The sequence below is a fragment of the Muntiacus reevesi genome, chromosome 17, assembly GCF_963930625.1.
Source record: "Muntiacus reevesi chromosome 17, mMunRee1.1, whole genome shotgun sequence".
Lineage (NCBI taxonomy): Eukaryota > Metazoa > Chordata > Mammalia > Artiodactyla > Cervidae > Muntiacus > Muntiacus reevesi.
Window position 1 is genome coordinate 40,502,870 of NC_089265.1, and position 21,245 is coordinate 40,524,114.

Here is a 21,245-nt window from a genome sequence, read left to right on the forward strand (position 1 = left end):
ATTTTCTTTTTTCATTTTATCTCTATTTTCATTTTATTGTTTTACTTTTCTAGTTTTCTTTACTCATGTATTTTCTTTTTTTTAAATTTTATTTAGTTATTTTTTTTCAGTGGGTTTTGTCATACATTGATATGAACCAGTCATAGAGTTACACGTATTCCCCATCCCGATCCCCCCTCCCACCTCCCTCTCCACCCGATTCCTCTGGGTCTTCCCAGTGCACCAGGCCCGAGACTTGACTCATGCATCCCACCTGGGCTGGTAATCTGCTTCACCATAGATAATATACATGCTGTTCTTTCGAAATATCCCACCCTCACCTTCTCCCACAGAGTTCAAAAGTCTGTTCTGTACTTCTGTGTCTCTTTTTCTGTTTTGCATATAGGGTTATCATTACCATCTTTCTAAACTCCATATATATGTGTTAGTATACTGTAATGTTCTTTATCTTTCTGGCTTACTTCACTCTGTATAATGGGCTCCAGTTTCATCCATCTCATTAGAACTGATTCAAATGAATTCTTTTTAACAGCTGAGTGATATTCCATGGTGTATATGTACCACAGCTTCCTTATCCATTCGTCTGCTGATGGGCATCTAGGTTGCTTCCATGTCCGCTCAGGAGCTTTCAACAGCAAATGTTATTAATAATTTTTCAATCACTCCTATGTCCTTCATGAGTTAACTAGGAGGCTGTGCTTAACGTGATCACTCTGAGACCCAGTCTAACAAGGCAGCAACCATCTCCAAACCTGTCCATCACCAAAATGAAGCAAGAGCATTGTAAAGCACACCATGGCTCCTAAAGACACATCACCTCCACTCATGGGTCATCAGCTGGAGTGGCCACATGGTTGCATTTAAGTTCAAGTGGGTATGGAGGTAAAATCCTATTGAACTGGTTTCCTGGGCTGCTGTAACAAATTACTACAAATACAGTGGCTTAAAGCAACACAGATTTATTTTCTTACAGTTCTAGGGCTTCCCTGGTGGCTTGGATGGTAAAGATTCTGCCTGCAATACTGTAGACCTGGGTTTGATTCCTGAGTCGAGAAGATTCCCTGGAGAAGGGAATTGCTACCCAATTCTAGTATTCTTGCCTGGAGAATTCCACGGACAGAGAAGCATGGGAGGCTACAGTCCTTGGGGTCCCAAAGAGTCGGACATGACTGAGCGACTAACACTCTCACTTAAACTTTTCCTGGTTCTAGAGGCCAGAAGCTCACAGTTCACATTACGAGGCTGAAACCAAGCTGTTGGCAGGGCCATGCTCCCTTTGGGGGCACTAAAGGAGAATTCCTTCCCTGTCTCTTCCTACTTCCGGAAGCAGTCAGCATTCCTGAGCTTGTGCCCACCACACTTCAGTCTTCACAGTCAGCACCTTCAAATCTCTTTCTACTCTGTTTTCATATGACTTTCTTCTCTGTATGTTTTCACCCCCCTCTGCCCTGCTGATAAGCAGACGTGTGATAGCATTTAGGCCCACCAGGATAATCTGCCCATCTCAAGGTCCTTCTTTTATTCACATCTGCAAAGAACGTTTCTCCAAATAAGGTAACATCTACAGGTTCCAGAGATTAGGACCTGGTGCCTTTAGGGGCCATTATTCAGCCTAAAGAAAGACAGCAAGAGTCTGTACTGATGAACACCCAAACGACTATCATGTTCTACTTTAGTCTCCCCTCCCACCAGACTTCTTAACTACAGACACAGGGTTCCCAGCTCTGTGCTCATCTCAGCAAAGCATTCATTCCACTTCAGACAGAGTCAGCAATTACATCCAGAGAGGATCTCAAAGACCCAGTTTTTCAGCCCTTTCCTTTTCCAAATAAATAAACTGGGGCTCAGAACATATCATGGAGCCAAGAGTCACTCACTGAGTTTGAGATGAAAATAGAATAAAGGTTACCAGACTTGTAATGAGCTGCCAAACTCTACAGGGTACTCTGTCAGCTGTCCAATTAGCCACTTGGTAGTAATCTGATTTTTGCCTTTTGATATATACCTCTCATAGTCACTGGTGGCTCAGGCCATAAATAATTCACCTGCAATGGAGGAGACCTGGGTTTGATCCCTGGGTCAGGAAGATCCCCTGAGAAGGGAATGGCTACCCACTCCAGTATTCTTGCCTGGAGAATTCCCATGGACAGAGAAGCCTGGCAGGCTACAGTCCATGGGGTCGCAGAGTCAGACACGACTGAATGGCTAGCCCTTTCACTTTCATAGCCACATCCTCCTCAACCCAGCTCCGTCAGCCATTTTCTTAGAAAGCATTGCCATCTGACATATCATGTGTATTTATAGTTACTGATTTGTTTACCATCTGCTTCCTTTCACCAGAATGTAAACCCCACCTCAGGAGTATCTGTTTTGCTCGCAGTTCTATCTCCAGTGTCTGTAACAGTGCATGGACATGACAAACATTCAGTATTTGGGTTTTTGTAAAAAACTTTTTATCTTGCATTGGGTTATAACTGATTAACAACGTTGTGGTAGTCTCAGGAGAACAGCGAAGGAACTCAGTCATACATATACATGTATCCATTCTCCCCCAGATGAATGAAGAGGTGAAAGGTGAATCTAGAGAACTAGCTTCCCAAAGGTTTACATAAAAATTCTGCCACCAGAGGCGACCCGGCCGGCGTCCCAAGATGGCGGCAGCGGTGGCGCTGGGAACCCGCGGCACGGTCCGGGCTGCTAAGACGGGCCCTGCCGGCTGGCGACGGACCGACCGGGCCGAGGGCCAGAGAACGGGCGGCCGCGGCCTCTGCGCGCCCCACGGCCAGAGCTAGGCCGTGCGGCGGCGGCGCCGGGGGGATGCTCGTGCTGGGCCGGGCCTCTCCCTTCTCAACTTAGCGCAGCGGCGGCCCGCGCCCCTGGCTCCCAGGCCATGGCGCTGAGGGAACTCAAAGTGTGTCTGCTGGGGGATACAGGTGTGGGTAAATCAAGTATTGTGTGGCGGTTTGTGGAGGACAGTTTTGATCCGAACATCAACCCAATAGTAGGGGCATCTTTTATGACCAAGACTGTCCAGTACCAAAATGAACTACATAAATTCCTCATCTGGGACACAGCTGGACAAGAACGATTTCGTGCCTTGGCGCCAAGTACTACCAAGGCTCAGCTGCAGCTATAATTGTTTACGACATCACGAAAGAAGAGACATTTTCAACATTAAAGAATTGGGTAAAAGAGCTTCGGCAGCACGGCCCACCCAATATTGTAGTTGCCACTGCAGGAAATAAGTGTGATCTTATTGATGTAAGAGAGGTCATGGAGAGAGATGCCAAGGACTACGCTGACTCCATTCATGCAGTCTTTGTAGAGACAAGTGCGAAGAACGCGATAAACAAAAATGAACTCGCTATAGAAATTAGTCGAAGAATTCCATCCACTGACGCTAGCCCTGGTGGAAAGGGCTTCAAACTCCGCAGACAGCCTTCGGAGCCAAAGCGGAGCTGCTGCTGACCGGGCCTCAGCCCCCGGGCTTCCCGATGAAGTAGGTGGTCCTGACAGGTCTAGGGAGGGCTAGGCCCCGCCTTCGGGGGTCGCCTGCCAGTCTTGGATCTTCTTCGGGCAACAAGGATTCACAGGAATTGACCGGTTTCGTCTCCCCTTTGGAGACTGCAGCAATAATACGTCAGTCTGTGGACTTCCGTCCTGTAAAGAATCTCTGTGTACACAGGGACTGCATCGTTGGCTCCTGATCTTACTGAGAAGGAATGTACAGTTGTGTGGATGGTAGGATGATATCATTGAGTACCTTTGTAGTCAAGATTCTATGTCACATTTGTAAAGGGAAAATTAGCACTTTCGTGGTTCTTGAGGGGAAAAAAAATGACCTTGTGGAGACATTCCTTCCCTTGCTTTTCCCATTGCCACTGTTAGAGGGAGTGGGAGCATTTAGAATGTGTGCAGTTACCACCATGGAGGGATGGCAGTTCTGATCGTCTGAAGCTGACGTGGGTTGTTTCTGGGGCCGATGGAGAGGCGTCCACCCCTGCCGTCTCTGACGCACTTTCAGTTGGGCGCAGCAGCCCGGGACCCTGTCGCACGTGTGTCCCCAGGCAGACACTGGCACCTTTTTAGGTAAGCTCTGACGATCGAAATGGTGGTGGTAGAGAGGCTGCCTGGAACATGCTGAATTGCAGATTCAGTTTAAACTGACTAGCCATGTTTTCCAAAAGAAGAGAGGAAGCCCAGAAAGTGGAGTAAATGCTGTCCGTTTTTTATTTAACCGAGCTGTCTTGGTGGGGGAAACAGTTATCTGCCGCTTGCTTACCACATGTAAAGTTGTAGTCATATATTTATGAGACCACTGCTTACAGATTATAAATTATGTAAATACATTAATAAATTCTATGTTTTGTTTAAAAAAAAATTCTGCCACCAAATTAATTTTGTGAAATCTGATAATATCTTCTGGAATATAACAATGGTTTATGCTTTCAGCTTGCAATATGATTGCAAATTTGTGAACTGTATATATTTGTCCTTGCTGCTGTTTTATATTTTGTCCTAAACAAATTGTCAACTTATAACAATAAAATCTATGTAAACTTAATTATCAATGCATCTAATACAGCAAAAACACCTTTGCTATAAGTTAACAAGAATCTTGAAAGACTTTGTTTACATAAGTGGCATGCTTTTTAACTGACTTAGGTTTCGTGGAGAGTTTTTTTCCAACTTATCCCTGTTTTAGACATTTAAAACCATCCCCTTTAGCTTTCTTGCTTGACCTTAGAGTAATGTAATAATCCTAATAAATAGCTTATTGTGTAAACTTCTGTGACACCAGGCTGTACTTTAAGATCTGGCAGCAGAATCAACCAGAAGAATGACTGCAAATGACATACTTTCATTTATAAAACAAAGGTCTCTGACAATCAGCAAAAACACGGTTAGAAGCCTAATGGGGAGCGTGAACACAATATTTTAAATCAAGAAATCCTGCATTTCCCTTCTTTTAGAGGTATCCAGAAAAACGCCAGCACTTTAGGTGAAAAAACTCATGAAGGTCTAACATGGTGGAATAACTATAATAATAGACAAGAATTTCATGTGCTTCTGAATCTAAAGACTGATGAAATAGGAACCAAAGTATATATATATAGGTATCTCCAAGCCAATGGACCTAAAGTGTTCACAATTGCAAGACCCCCGTCTTCAGCCTGAGTGACTTTCACGTGCATTCTCCACTCCCACTATTTTAACACATTCCTGTACCTCCAATATACCACATCCTCCCTTCCCTCTAAACCTTCAAGCAGGTCATTCTTTCCTTGGATGCTTTTCTCCGAAACAAGCCCTGGTCTGCCTCCAACACTCAAACTCTCAGTCCCTCAACCATAACATGGGTAATCATAGTCCCCACTCCTACAAAGTTACGAGAGAAATGAAATGAGCTAATGCACTTTAGTGCAGGCAGAGCCCAGTATTTGGTGTGTGGTGAACACAGAACAAATGTCAGTCATTATTACTATTGGTTTTCTCAGCAAGATTGTTTCCCTTGGACAAATATGCTTGAATGACTATTTGGGGCACTTGGCAGGTCAGTGGGGAGATGTTTGGGAACATGCAGTTAGTTCATTTAGCGGATCGAAACACTCCGAATAAACACTTCAAGTAAGGTTGATTCTGTACCTGAGGTTTATTTTAGTTACTTCAAAATGGAAATCAACCAGACAAAGAGCATTTAACTGGGCAATTCCAGATCTACCACAGCTTCAGGGCCTCCTCTTTTTGTCTAGGCAAGAAAATTTATGTATTATCAGCATTTCAATCAACAGATATTGATCAATACCTATTATGTGCCATGTCCTATCTAGAATCTAGAACTTGGGGAAACAACCTTGAACCAAACTGATAAAAATTCTTACCTCTATGCTATAAAGCAAATTCTTTAGTTCAGTTCAGTCACTCAGTTGTGTCTAACTCTTTGCAACCCCATGGACTGCACAATGCCAGACTTCCCTGTCCATCACCAACTCCTGGAGCTTACCCAAACTCATGTCCATCACAACCTAAGGCCATAGTTTGACCTCAGGTCAAGGAACAGGAAGGGAACACAGCCCCACCCATCAACAGAAAATTGGATTAAAGATTTACTGAACATGGCCCTACCCATCAAAACAAGACCCAGTTTCCCCCTCAGTCAGTCTCTCCCATCAGGAAGCTTCCATAAGCCTCTTATCCTTATCCATCAGAGAGCAGACAGAATGAAAACCACAATCACAGAAAACTAACCAAACTGATCACATGGACCACAGCCTTGTCTAACTCAATGAAACTATGAGCCATGTCCTTTAGGGCCACCCAGATGGATGGATCATGGCCGAGAATTCTGACAAACTGTGGTCCACTGGAGAAGGAAATGGCAAACCACTTCAGTATTCTTGCCTTGAGAACCCCATGAACAGTATGAAAAGCAAATTCTTGCTTATATGCTAAAGGGAATAGTCTGGCAATAAAGAAAATGACTAAGTAAACTCTGTGTTTACTACACCCTGATAAGTGTTTATGGGGGAGAATGAAGTAGTGATGAGAGGGGTAGGCAGTAATTTTAATAGGGTTACCAGGTTAGATCTATATGTAAAGGTAATATTTGAGCAAACACTTAAAGGAGGAAAAAATATGTGGGTAGCTGGAGGAAAAGTGTTCCAGGCAAAAAGAGGAATCAGTGCAAAGGCCCTGAGGCTGTGTGTTCAGTGAAGCAGAAAGGAAGCCAGGTTGGCTGTAGCGCAATGAGTCAGGGGAAGAGCTGCAAAGCGAGATGAGGCAGTGCCTGGCACACTAGGTAAGAAAGTTGGCTTTTACTCTGTGAGAGACAGAAACCCAGCTGGGGGCTCTCAGTAGAAGAAATGCAAAATCTAAATTACAGTTTTTGAAGATGCAAGTGTGGTGCAGAAAGAGCCTAGTAAAGACCAGCTCTCCCAGCAAACCAGATGTTTATGAATGGGCAGCCAACATACTGTGGGTTAAATTGTATCCATAATTTAACTAATTGAGCTTTAGGGATTCAGATCTTTATTCTCAGAGTCCATTTTGGTGCATGACAAATCCTTGGAGGTTGAGAGGGGTGTTTCTGGAATGTGGGGATTTTTGCAACAATAGCAAAGGCTTCTTAGAGGTATTAGCAATTTAGTAGGCATCCAAATGCTATAAGAACAACCAGGAGTAAAATTAGATGTAAGGTGTTGTGATGGTTAATTTTGTGTGTCAGCTTGACTGGACATGGGATGCCTTGGTTAAACATTATTTGTGACTGTAAAGGTATTTTCAGATGAGATTGGTATTTCAATTGATGGACTCTGTAAAGTAGATTGCCCTCCCCAGAGTGGTGGGGGCAGGGGGTGGGGGGAGGAATCATCCAAACCACTGAGGGCTGAATAGAACAAAAAGAGAAACGAGGAATTTGCACCTTTTTTTCTGCCTCACTATTAAGCTGGGACATCTCATCTTCTCCTACCCTCAAACTAAATTACACTGCTGGATTTCCTGTAGAAAATCTTGTAGACAGCAGATTATGGAGACTTCTAAGCCAATTCGTCATAACAAATACATATATGTATACACATATATAATTATATATAAATTTAAAATCATTTGTATACATATAATTAAATATATATATATTTATAAAATGTGTGTGTGTGTGTGTGTATCATCTTCATTCTATTGGTTTTGTTTCTCTGGAAAGCCATGACCAATACAAATGTCTATAGGCAGTGGCCTTACTTTAAGCTCATAACTAAGCAACCATCATATCACCTAAGTGGACCATGGTCAGGAATGATCTAGAAAGAAAAACTGAAGAAGCCAAGGTTGGCATCTAGAAGACATAAGGAATAGATGGTTAGCTGGCTCACAGCCCAGTAACACTTCTTGTGGACCCACAACACATTCATCAATGTACAGGTTTTAACCTAGGCAGCTCCTCATCTTGGAATAAGGTCATTTTTCTCATTTTAAAAACAGAGTAAACCCTAAAGAGGAGTGAAATAAAGTGGTGATTCTCATCTATGATGTTTATTCGAGTCATCTAGGAGTTCATAAAGAAACTAGAAGCCCCCAGCTCACTGAAGGAGAAGAGGTGGGCCCCTGTGTTTTTACTGAGTTCTCCAGGTTATGCTAATACACTGACACCACTCTTATGGCACAAAGTGAAGAGGAACTGAAGAGCCTCATGATGAAAGTCAAAGAGGAGAGCAAAAAAGTTGCCTTAAAACTTCAAAAAACTAACATCATGGCATACGGTCCCATTACTTCATGGCAAATAGATGGGGAAACAATGGAAATAGTGAGAGACTTGATTTTCTTGGGCTCCAAAATCACTGTAGATGGTGACTGCAGCCATGAAATTAAAAGATGCTTGCTCCTTGGAAGAAAAGCTATGACAAACCTAGAGAGCATATTAAAAAGCAGAGACATTACTTTGCCAAAAAAGGTCCATCTAGTCAAAGCTATGCTTTTTCCAGTATTCATGTATGGATGTGAGAGTTGGACCATAAAGAAAGCTGAGTGCTGAAGAACTGATGTTTTTGAACTGTGGTGTTGGAGAAGACTCTTGAGAGTCCCTTGGACTACAAGGAGATCAAAACAGTTAATCCTAAAGGAAATCAGTCCTGAATATTCATTGGAAGGACTGATGCTGAAGCTGAAACTCCAATAATTTGGCCACCTGATGCAAAGAACTAACTCATTTGAAAAGCCCCTGATGCTGAGAAAGATGGAAGGCAGGAGGAGAAGGGGACAACAGAGGATGAGATGGTTGGATGGCATCACCGACTCAATGGACATGAGTCTGAGCAAGCTCCGGGAGTTGATGATGGATAGGGAGGCCTGGCATGCTACAGTCCATGGCATCACAAAGAGTCAGACACAACTGAGAGACTGAATTGAATTAAACTGAACACAGGCGTTTAAAGGCCACTAATACATAGCACTGGCTCTCAATCTTGACTACCTGTTAGAATCACCAAGGGAGCTGTAAGAATCACTAATGCAGGTCCCTCCCCAAAATGGATATATTGGCCTGGGTATAGCCCAGAAATCAGAACTTTTCAAAGGTGCCCAGGGGCAGCCAAGATTGAGAACCACTAATAGTGAAGAAGGCTTACTGTCCTCAAAGAAGAATAACTGATTCCTGTATATCCCAAACCCCATTAAATCATCATCTGAAATCCTTATTCTTATCTGTCATGTTTAAAGACAGAATCCAGAAACCTATGGGCCGTATTCATCACTTCATTCAATAGAATATAATGAAGTCAGTAACAGCATTATTTACAATAGTCAAGATATAGAAGCAACCGAAGGGTCTACCAACAAATGAATGGATAAAAAAGATACAATACATATATGCAAAGGAATACTACTCAGCCATAAACAAAGAATGAAGTTTTGCCATATGCAGCAATATGGGTGGACTTTATAATGGAGGGCATTATGCTAAGTAAAATAAATCAGAGAAAGATAAACACTATATGGTATCATTTATATATGGAAACTAAAAATACAAGAAAGAGGAAGCAAACTCACAGAGAACCAACTAGTGGTTACCAATAAGGAGAGGGAAAGGGCGGGGGGAGACAGGATAGGAGTAGGGATTAAAAGGTACAAAATATTAGGTATAAAATAAATAAGCAACAAGATACATGGCACAAAGTGGGGAATATAGCCAATATTTTATAATAATTATGTGAAAGTGAAAGTCACTCAGCCATGTCCAACTCTTTGTGACCCCAAGAACTATATAGTCCATGGAAATCCAGGCCAGAATACTGGAGTGGGTAGCCTTTCCCTTCTCCAGATCTTCCCAACTCAGGGATCGAACCAAGGTCTCCCACATTGCAGGCGGATTCTTTACCAGCTGAGCCACAAGGGAAGCCCAAGAAATACTTGGGTGGGTAGCCTATCCCTTCTCCAGAGAATCTTCCCAACCCAGCAATCGAACTGGGATCTCCTGCATTGCAGGTTGATTCTTTACCAATTGAGCTATCAGGGAAGCTCAATAATTATAAATGGAACATAATCTTTAAAAATTGTGACTCACTATATGGTACACCTGTAACTTACTAATATTGGACAGCAACTATACTTCAATTTAAAAAAGAACAAGTAAATAAAGAATATAAGAAAGTCATGGAATAATTAAAAGAATAAAATAATTGGCAAAACCTTGAAAAACCAACAGTTCTTTAGTGTAAGCACTGTTTTCTCAACTATTATCAATAATGTTATCACTAATGGTACCTGGATCTCTGTGCTAACCGTATCCACAGCAGCTGTTTTGTTTATTACTTGAAAGAAAGCAGAGGCAGCCATTTATCTGAGCTGTCTTGCACTACGCTCCGACAGCTTCGGCTAATGGCAACATTTACTGCAAGAATCTCTTTTTCCGTGTACACATATGCCTGCAAAGAGTGAGACTTTATAAGATGGTAGGGTTTCATCTGTTTTCTTGGTACTCATTTCACTGTTCCTTAATCCTCTATTGCAATTTCATTTAAAGACCACCTTGAGTATGACTATAGAGACATGGAAAGCACTCATGTCTTATATTCTTAAGCAATCTGATGACTTATTAGCTGTGTGATTTTAGGCAAGTTACTTAGCCTCTCTGAACCTCATTTTTCACATTTGTAAAATTGAAGTAGTAATACCCACAGTCTAGGCATGCTGTGATGATGAAATGAGACCTGTACTAGAACAGAAGGGCAGGGCCTGGCACACAGTAGGTGTTCAAGTGCCTGGCACCAGGTAAGCACTCAACACTGACATTATTCCATGTGGTATGAAACAGAACATGGCCACAGGTAAATCATGTCTGCCTAGCAGAGGAATAAAGTTGAGAATTATTTGTCTCCTGCCTCTTAGCAAACTGCAAGTTCATCTGGAGAGAAAAGATTCAGGTCAGTGACTTGCATAAGGGCCAAAAAAATCCTGAAATTAGCAACTATTAATTTTGTCATCTTTGGGCCCACGTATGATATAATCCTTCTGCCATGTAGGCTCTCAGAGCCAGAAAGATCTTGGGTATCATGAAGCCCAGTATATTTTAATGGTAAAGAAACGGAACCCTTGAATTTAAATGCTGTTGAGGGCATGCTGGATACTAACTAGAGTCGGGAGTAACACCCATGTCTAGAATCAGCTCTGGAAATACTTTATATGTGTTCTAAACATTTTACCAAAAAAAAGCACTTAACTCTAACATTTCTTCCCATCACAACCTCTAACGCAGGGATTCCCAAGCTCGGCACCACTGACATTCGCTACTAGACAGTCTTTTGCTGTGGGGACTGTCTGTGCCTTGCAGTATGTTTAGAACCATCCTTGGCTTCTCCCACTAAAGGGCAGGGGCGCCCTCCTCAACCAGTTACGACAACCAAAAACACTCCCAGTCACCGTCAGAAACGACCCCCATCTAGCAACACCGCTCCTTTTCTGCCATACATATACATGTCATATATTTTTTCTCTATATAAATATACGTCTCTGTCATATTACATCTTTCATGCTATATATACATCAGAATGTGTATTTTTTAATTTTATTGAAGTACCTTAATTTACAAAGTAAGATAGGACAGCGGGCACAAAACTAAGTTCAGAGATGTTTATCGACTCACCCGAGGACACGTGAGCTAGCAACTGGCAGAGTTAGAGTGGGGGAAGGAGGGAGGGAAAAGACAAAAACAAACAAGTCAACAGAAAATAGATGGGCTTCCCTGGTGGCTCAGGTGTTAAAGAATCTGCCTGCCAATTCAGGAGATGCAGGTTCAACTCCAGATCTGGGAAGATTCCACATGCCCCAGAGCAGCTAAACCCACACGCCACAACTTCTGAGCCAATGCACTGCAACTACCGAAGCCTGGGTGCCTAGAGCCTGCGCTCTTCAAGAAAGAGAGCAGCCCCCACTCCCTGCAGTGAGAAGCCCGCGCACTGCAGCTGGAGGGCAGCCCCCACTCACCGCACCTAGAGAAAAGTCCACGCAGGAAGGAACACCCAGCACAGCCAAAAAGAAACAAAAACTTAAAAAAATAAAAAAAGCCGTATATGGCCTGACTCTTATTCTGGTGATTTTTTCATGTTCTCTATTGAAGGAAGGTGAGTTTTAATTGAAAAAATAAATATAAACAAGAACTTGAAAAGCCTGTTGAGGCCAACTGCTTCAAACATGCTCTGCCTGAAATATCAACAGTTTTCATCACAAGATACAGAAAGTGTGAGTTTACTGTAATTATGTTTAGATGAGACCATTTAAAGGTAAATAGCCCTCGGGGTATTTTGTGAACATACTTGAGTTATTCCTGCCCCTGGTATATATTGAAGTCAAACTCTTCCAGCTCATGATTGTCACCCAGCTAAGTGAGAGGTGACTCCCTTTAAGCATTGGAGATAGAAAAAACAATTTTTTTTTTTTTCTATTACAAATGGCCCATAATTACCCTGAGGAGTGGTTACAAATGTCTGGTTCAACTGCTCAAATTAAAGCAGCAAGAAAGTACTTTAACAACCACTAGATGAAGGAGCTAGTAATGATATTATGAGCGTGGACAAGAATGTGAGGGCTGAGACAAAATGGAAATAAGAGATTTGACTTTTTGTCAAGGTCGATGTTATCTCTAATAAAATGCTAACATGGTCTGCCCACTGGAGGTGGGAAAGGTGTTGGGTTACTGGCAGAGTGGCTTTGGCCATGACCCGTAGGGCCGCATTTCTTCTCTGGGTTCCAGCCACAAGGAGGCATTTCCATGTGACCTTGCATTGCTGGGAAACCTTTCTTATTGTTTCTCTCATTTCTTGTCTAGGTCTTAGTACAGTAATTCATAAAAAAGCACAAAGACAGCCAATAAGCAGGGACATAAAACCCACAGACACTTGAGGGATCTTCCAGTTGGAAAAAGACCAGAAATAGAAATTAAAATAGAAAAGAGGAAGCAAATTGAACCAAGCAGGCCCAAAGATAAGTGTAAATGGAATACCCATCTATCTTAAATTTTGTGGGGAAGTATAAGGACCTGCTTTGCATGTGAAATCTGGGAAGACTAGAAATTATTTTATGATTCAGTCAAACTGAAAAAGGTTAAGTCTAATCCTTTGGCATATCCACAACTTAGATATTTATGAAAGATGTGTCTTTTTGTAATGTACCAGATTCCTCTGAGCCTCAGTTTCACCATCTGTGCCTTGCAAATAATGTGGCTACTATAAGGATTAGATGAGAATATACACGCGTTAGTTTCTTAGCACACTGCCTGACCCAGAGAAAGCACTCTCTGAAATTCCCCTTCCTCCCTCCCTTCCCTCCCTCCTCCCTCCCTCCTTCTTCTCTTCCTTTCCCAAATCCACCCTGGCACAAGGAAAGCCAAGAGAAATGCAGTTTTGACTTTTAATCTACAATCCTTTCCTTTATTCTTTATTTAATGACACCAAGAACTTGCCCTGAAGTCACTCCCTGAAAGAGGTCAGTTCTCCCAGCAAGACCTGCTGAATCAGTGTCTTAGTAAAGGATGCTGGCCCTTCCTTCTCTAGTGGGGGAAGTCAGGGCACAGCCCAGTGTCAGACTACGCTTATCAACTAGTGGGAAACAAGAGTGGCAAAGAAATCAGATCAGACTCGGGGTGCTCAAAGCCGAAGTAGAAACATGAGAGGTCACAGTCAGGGGGAGACAAGGAAATGCATGGGGCAGCTTTCACCTGTGCTCAGAGAGGAATTGCAGGCTCGCCAGCCAATTCTCAGTGTTCCAAGGAGCAGCCCTTCTCCAGCTATTTACTCTTTTAGAGCTAAAGGTAGTTACAGACATCATAAAGTCAGTTGCTTCATAATTTTTAACAATAAAGTTGAGATTAGGAGAGTTATGATTTGCCCAACGTCACATGATCAGAATTTTTTTTTAATAATGAAGAAGAAAGCTTGTCATCCACAGCAAAACTCCTTATTAACCAGGACCTTCTCAATTCAACTGCACTCTCCATCGGACCCTGATAAAGACTCATCCTTGTTTCTAACAGTGAGGAAACAACCAAGTATTTGCAAACACTGTTTTATTCTTGTAAATTTCATCTTTTCATCAGATAGAATATGAATTATGCTTATAAAGGTGAGGATGTTAAGAGTCCTCCCAGTGGCCTTTTGTTGCTAGTCATATCTGTCTGTAGGGTCCCAAACTGGCATGGAATTTACCCCATGTCATTGAAATACAGAGATATTCATGGAGAACTACCCATAAGGAGGGGGCAGGGTTGAGGGAACACGTTAGGGTGGGGAGATATCCAGATAGCAGCAGGCACTGGCATCTCAGGGGTTGAAGGAGAGAAGATGATGTCACTTGGAGCCCCTTTAGATGGAGGAGCTGTCACAGAAGGAGGGAGGCAGCTAGCACTCCCCTTCCACCTGTTCCTGGAGCCTCCCACTAACGGAACCCATCTGGAAGTCAGAAGGCACAGGACCACAGGGAATGCAGTTGGTTGCCAGTGGAAATTAGCCATGAAGGGCCATCTCCAGGACAGGGACAGAGAGACTCTGGGCGCTAGGGACCCTTCATTAAGGAAGTCTCAGACACTGCAGGGGCTGCTAGGTACTGCCAGAGCAGTGGCCGATACAAGGTCGACTCTAGGTAGGCCACTAGAAGTGGGAAAGGGGCACCAGAAGAAGGTCAGGAATGGGAAGGTCCCTGAAAGAGAAATCAGCAAGAAACCACACAGAGAGAGCTGCCCTTCCCAGAAGTCATCTACCCTGCAGTGTGCTATCGAGAAGCACCAAGACACTGAGGTACCTTACAGATGTGGCCAGGAAGCAGCTTACTGGAAAAGATGCTGTGTAAAATAAGCCTCATACTCAGAAACTGGAAGGAGTTACAGTTAGAGGTGAGGCAAGTGATGGTGCTGCTGAAATGCAAACACAAGGGCAGCAGGGAGCCCAAGGGAAGGAGAGCTGGGCACACGCGAGGGGAGAGATTCCGGCTTCGTCCAGAACAGGGAGTGGTCCTGCCTATCATGAGACAACAGAAGAGGAGCTGGTGGTGGAGCACCCTGCTTCGTGACCTGGGCAAAGACAGGTGCTTTGTCTGTTGGCATCTCACTGAAAATTTCATCTGCACAACACTGAAGAAGCTATTGTAACCCTCCTTTAACAGATGAAGAAACCAAATTAGGCAAGCTTACTTGTTAAGAGCAAAGGTGCTGAAGGCACATTCCCTTGGTTCCAAACTGTTTAGGCAAGTTACTTAACCCCTCTGTACCTAGTATTTTTCATCTGGGAAATGAAGTTAATAATAACATCTACCTCATAGCAGGGGCTTCCTTGGTGGCTCAGCGGTAAAGAATCCACTTGCCATGCAGGAGCCACAGATTCAATCGCTGGGTCAGGAAGATCCCCTGGAGGAGGGCATGGCAACCCACTCCAGTATTCTTGCCTGAGAATCCCATGGACGGAGGAGCCTGGTGGGCTACAGTCCATAGGGTCGCAAAGAGTCGGACTCAATTGAAGTGACTGAGCACACACACACACCTCATAGCATACTTTTAAATATTTTTAAATATTTGAAGCTAATACTTGCAGGTGTGAATACTTGATCAATATCTGACACAGAGTCAACATTTAATAAATGCTAGTTATGGGCATTGTGTACTGTCTAAATGCACAATGCTACAACTAATAAGGAGAGGAGCTTGGACTTTATTCCACATGTGTCAGATCCCAAAACTCAAATGTTTTTACCACTTGCCATGCTGGCATCCTGTTCCAAGTGGCACAGAGGTCCCAGGGAACAGAGAGGCCTCTGTGCATGGAGTCTCAGCATTTCCTTCAGACCTTTCAGCTCTTCCAGCTCCAATTCTAAATTCCTCAGGGAACACTGGGATTATTCCAGTTGCCAGGACCTATGCAGTAGAGGGACTTAAGGACTGGTACAACCTGGGGAAGCTCAGGGTGATAGAAAAAAGGGTCAAAAGCAGTACAAGGCTTGGATCTGTGCTCCACCCAGCTCTGCTGAGTCTCTGTCTGCCTATGCACACAGCTGCCTTTGTGGGACTTGGTCTCAGAAGCCCCATCCTCTGGCAGAAGTGGGGCCATTCCTCCCCGATTCTCTAAGAGCTTGTCTGTCTCATGGCATCTCTGCCCAAGGACACGTGTTGTCTTCTTGCTGCCCTCACTATGGCTTCTCACTGCACCCCCCCTAAACTGAGTGAGTCCCAGACTTGAGGCAGGTTTTGCCCTTTCACTCCAATCTGGACCATGAGCCTTAAGAGCCTGCCTTTTTACCACAAGCCCAACTCTAAGACTAGAAGTACCCTAGCTTTGCAAATTGTACAATGAAAGTCTCCAATAAATTCTCACAGTAGCTACAGCATATGCCATGGACCAAAAGTCTGAGTCTTTCCAGAATTTATATGCTGAAGTCTAAATCCTCAAAGTGATGATGGTATTTGGAGGAGAGACATTTGGGAAGCAATTAGATCATAAAGATAGAGCCTCATAAGAGATGAGTGCCTTTATAAGAAGACATAAGAGAGAATGGTTCTCTCCCAGTTCCCTTTGCCAGGTGAGAACACAATGAGAAAACAGTCATTTGCAAACCAGACACTAGGTTTTCTGCTGGTGCCTTGATCTACAACTTCCTAGCTTCTGAAACTGTGACAAATAAGTATCTATTCTTTTTAAGTAAATCCAGACTGGTACTTGGTTTTGTCCTAAAATATTTTCTGGAAAAGAAAACACATTAATGAATGACTCAAGAACATTTTTAGCCTTCAGAATCAGTGGTTCTTTACCATTCAGTTCAGTTCAGTCACTCAGTCGTGTCCATCTCTTTTCGACCCCATGAATCGCAGCACACCAGGCATCCCTGTCCATCACCAACTCCCGGAGTTTACTCAAACTCATGCCCATCGAGTCGGTGATGCCATCCAACAATCTCATCCTCTGTCGTCCCCTTCTCCTGCCCCCAATCCCTCCCAGCATCAGGGTCTTTTCCAGTGAGTCAACTCTTTGCATGAGGTGGCCAAAGTATTGGAGTTTCAACTTCAGCATCAGTCCTTCCAATGAACACCCAGAACTGATCTCCTTTAGGATGGACTGGTTGGATCTCCTTGCAGTCCAAGGGACTCTCAAGAGTCTTCTCCAACACCACAGTTCAAAAGCATCCATTCTTTGGCACTCAGCTTTCTTCACAGTCCAACTCTCACATCTATACATGACTACTGGAAAAACCATAGCCTTGACCAGACGGACCTTTGTTGGCAAAGTAATGTCTCTGCTTTGTTATATGCTATCTAGGTTGGTCATCACTTTCCTTCCAAGGAGTAAGCGTCTTTTAATTTCACGGCTGCAATCACCATCTGCAGTGATTTTGGAGCCCAAAAAAATAAAGTCTGACACTGTTTCCACTGTCTCCCCATCTATTTCCCATGAGGTGATGGGACCTGATGCCATGATCTTAGTTTTCTGAATGTTAAGCTTTAAGCCAACTTTTTCACTCTCTTCTTTCACTTTCATCAAGAGGCTTTTTAGTTCCTCTTCACTCTCTGCCATAAGGGTGGTGTTATCTGCATATCTGAGGTTATTGATATTTCTCCCTGTGAGGCGAGCAGAAGTAACGCAGCTTAGATTAGGAGTAAGCCTTCCTACTTGGTAAGATTATCAGGTAGCTTTCGCTTAACAATGACCACTGTTTGCCAATTAGGACCAATTAGCTTTCACTTAACACTGACTGATGTTTGCCAATTAGGAAATTAGGAACGGGGCGGAAACCCCCAGGAAAGTCCCCCGCTCGCGAAAGTTTTGACCAATGAAATTGCTTTGCAAACGTGTAACCAATCCGCTTCTCACCCTATAAATTTGTGTAACAGCTTGGGCTCGGGGCTCTCTGACCCGCACCACTGCGTTGGTCGCGGCGGGGAGTCCTGACTCGAGTCAGTAATAAACTTCCCCTTTTTGCCAGTTGCATTGCCTTGGAAGCCTTCTCTCTTCCCGCTCAGGGATTCGGACATTGGGCATAACACTCCCAGCAATCTTTACCATTAACAACTCCTAAACACCAAAAAATATAAAGAGTAAAGAAAATAATCCATGAGAAGAAGAGATCACGTGTATTTACTGGTGTTATCCATAAAATGTCACCCTGTTTGCTATGAGGAATCCCTTTGTTGCTCAAACTGTCAAAAGAAAGGGATTTGTCCCACCAGTCTCAGAAAATAGGGATCCCATCACCGTCCCGGAGAGGTTGTGATCAGCAGAGAAAGCTGAGCACAGCAGAGAGAGGCTGCAGACTGGAACAGGAGAGTGACCAGAGAGAGACAGCTGCGTGGCCTTGCTCTCAAAGGCCACCAGGGTTAACATGTAAGGAAAACTGACAGCGCTTTGCAGGACACGCTGGAGAGCATCAAAGCCCGCTTTGTAAATTATCTGCTGAAGACTCCCCTTAGAACAGGTTCAAAAGCAGAAACTCAGGAGTAATGGCCTTAAAGTCAACAAAAGAGGGCTATACCCCTGCCTCTGAAGAACACGAACCAAAGAGGGCAGCCGAAAGAACACCAGCAAAATCTTCGACAAGAAAAATGCAGGCAAAGCTAGGGAGGTGACTATCACTTTAACCCCTTTAGTAAAGAGGTATTGTAATTTAATATCAAAATCCACTATGTAGTTTGTATTCACTCCAATAAACCAACATTCTGTGATCCTCTCTAATTAGGGTAGAGAGTCTACCATCCTTTATCAAACCAAAAAGAATAGCATTTCAAATTTATGAGGGCTTCATATGTACCAGACACTGTGGTAAGAGCTTCAAAACCTATTTCGCTCGATTCTCAAGAGGACCCAAGAAAGCAGGTACCATCATTATTCCTATTTCATGGAGAAGAAGGAAAGTGGAACTCAGAGAGCTGAAAGAGCTCTTCTGGGTCACATAGTTGCAGGGAGACAGAACCAGGATTTGAGCCCAGAGATGGTAAAAGTAACTACAAGGGCAGAGACTTTCAGAATTCAGTAGGGATTATCTGGGAATCTTGCTGAAACTGCAGGCTCCCAGACCAACACCCTCGAGCCTCAGATTCAGTGGGACTGTGGTGGGACGTGGATCTCTAGATCTCCTAGATGACTCTGACAGGTGCGGTCTGGGAGTATGCGTGGCTCAAGGCCTCACCATACCAAAAAGTCTCTTCTGCTGATTTTCACCAAGTTCCACATTAGAGATACCACTTCAGGGGTTATATATGGGTAGCTGGACTGGGCCAATCCCTGCTGACACAGTCAATGTTCAGAATCCCAGAATGGGCCGATGCAAGTCAGCAGCTGCTATTCCTTGGAGAATCCTTCTCTCATGGCTTCTTTCTGCCTGCATTGCTCAACAGGAATGGTATAGTATTTTCCCCCTTTACATAGTTTTATTGAACTTTCTTTATTGCGCTTCAAGGATATTGTGTGTTTTACAAACTGAAGGCTTGTAGCAATTCTGAGTTGAGCAAGCATATGTGCACCACTTTTCCAAAAACATTTGCTCAGTTTATGACTCTGTGCTACATTTTGGTAATTCTTGCAACATTTCAAATATTTTGATTATTATATTTGTCAAGGAGAGCTATGATTGGTCATGTTTGATGTTACTGTTATAATTGATTCAGGGTGCCACAAACCACATCCAAATAAGATGGCAAACTTAATTGATAAATGTGTGTGTTCTCACTCTCTAACAGCCATTCCACCATCTTCCTTCCTCTCCTCAAGCCTCCCCATTCCCTAAGATACAACAGTGTTGAAATAACAACCCCATAATAGCCTCTGAGTATTCAAGTGAAAGGAAAAGTTGCACATCTCTTTAAATCAAAAGCTAGGAATGATTAAGCTTCATGAGGAAGGCATATCGAAAACTGAAACAGACTGAAAGTTATTCTTCTTGGTGCCAAACAGCCAAACTGCAGATGCAAAGAAAAGTTCTTGAAGGATATTAAAAGTGCTACTCCAAAATTTAAAAAGTTATATTCCAGTGGAAACATAAATCACAAGACAGCAAAATAGCCTTATTGCTAATATGGAGAAAGTTTTAATGGTCTGGATAGAAGATCAAATCAATCACAATATTCCCTTAAGCCAAAGCCTAATCCAGAGAAAAGTCCTAATTCTCTTCAATTTCATGAAGGCTGAAAGATGTGAGGAAGCGGGAAACAAAAGTCTGAAGCTAGCAGAGGTTGGTCCATGAGGTTTAAGGAAAGCAGCCATCTTCAAAATATAAAAGTGCCAGATGAAGCAGCAAGTGCTAATACAGAAGATCTAGTGAAGATAAGTCATGAAGGTGAGTACATTAAACAAGAGATTTACAATGCAGAGGGAACAGTGCATTGGAAGATGATGCCATTTAGGATTTTCATAGCTAGAGAGGAGAAGTCAATGCCTGGCTTCACAGCTTCAGAGGACAGACAAGAATCTTTTGTTAGGGGGCAAATGCAGCTGATGACTTTCAGTTGAGCCAGCGCACATTGACCACTGTGAAAAATCCTAGCCCCTAAAAAAGCTGAAAAATTTACCCCTCCTGTGCTCTATTAATAGAACAAGAAAGTCTAGATGATAGCACATCTGTTTATAACACAGTTTATTGAATAATGTAAGGTCTCCACACCACCATCCCCTTTTATTTTACATTTAGTAAGATTTTAAATAAAAAATCATATACATAATAGGACATGAGGTTATTTTTAATTGTATGATACTTGATCAAAATTTCAAATTCAGTAAATAATTTAATGTCACAAGAAACTATTTTATCCTATTAGGAACAGGGTTTTGAGGTTTGATTGAGATGCTTTGTTTTGGCTGGGAACTCTGTCTAAAGATTATCTACTTTTTCCTAACAGAGTTTTACTCTTGGTAGGTTTCTCATATCAATGTTAATGTTGGTTTTGCATTACTTTTTTAAAAAATTTTTATGAAGTATACTTGATGTACAATGTTTTGTTAGTTTCAGGTGTGTAGCAAAGTGAATAGGTTATACGTATACATATATCTACTCTTTTTTTTTTTAATTCTTCTAAAAATGAATTTTCTGAGTAAAATTTATCCAGAATTTGCTACAGTCTCTTGCTAATGCTTTTTATTAATTGTAAAATTTACAGTTGATAAAACTAACGTGACTTTATTGAAACAATATGTTTTTCCAACTCCCCTACAGTGAACATAGTGCTCTTTATCTAATGCTAATAAAATGCTTGTCTAATATCTTATATTGCTAGCTTAACATTGCCACCT

The 21,245-nt window shown here is 42.7% G+C and overlaps 1 pseudogene; it reads left to right on the forward strand.

Moving 5' to 3' along the window:
* The first annotated feature begins 2,822 nt into the window (after window positions 1-2,822).
* On the forward strand, window positions 2,823-3,700 carry LOC136148556 (ras-related protein Rab-22A pseudogene; annotated as a pseudogene).
* The last annotated feature ends 17,545 nt before the right edge of the window (window positions 3,701-21,245 follow it).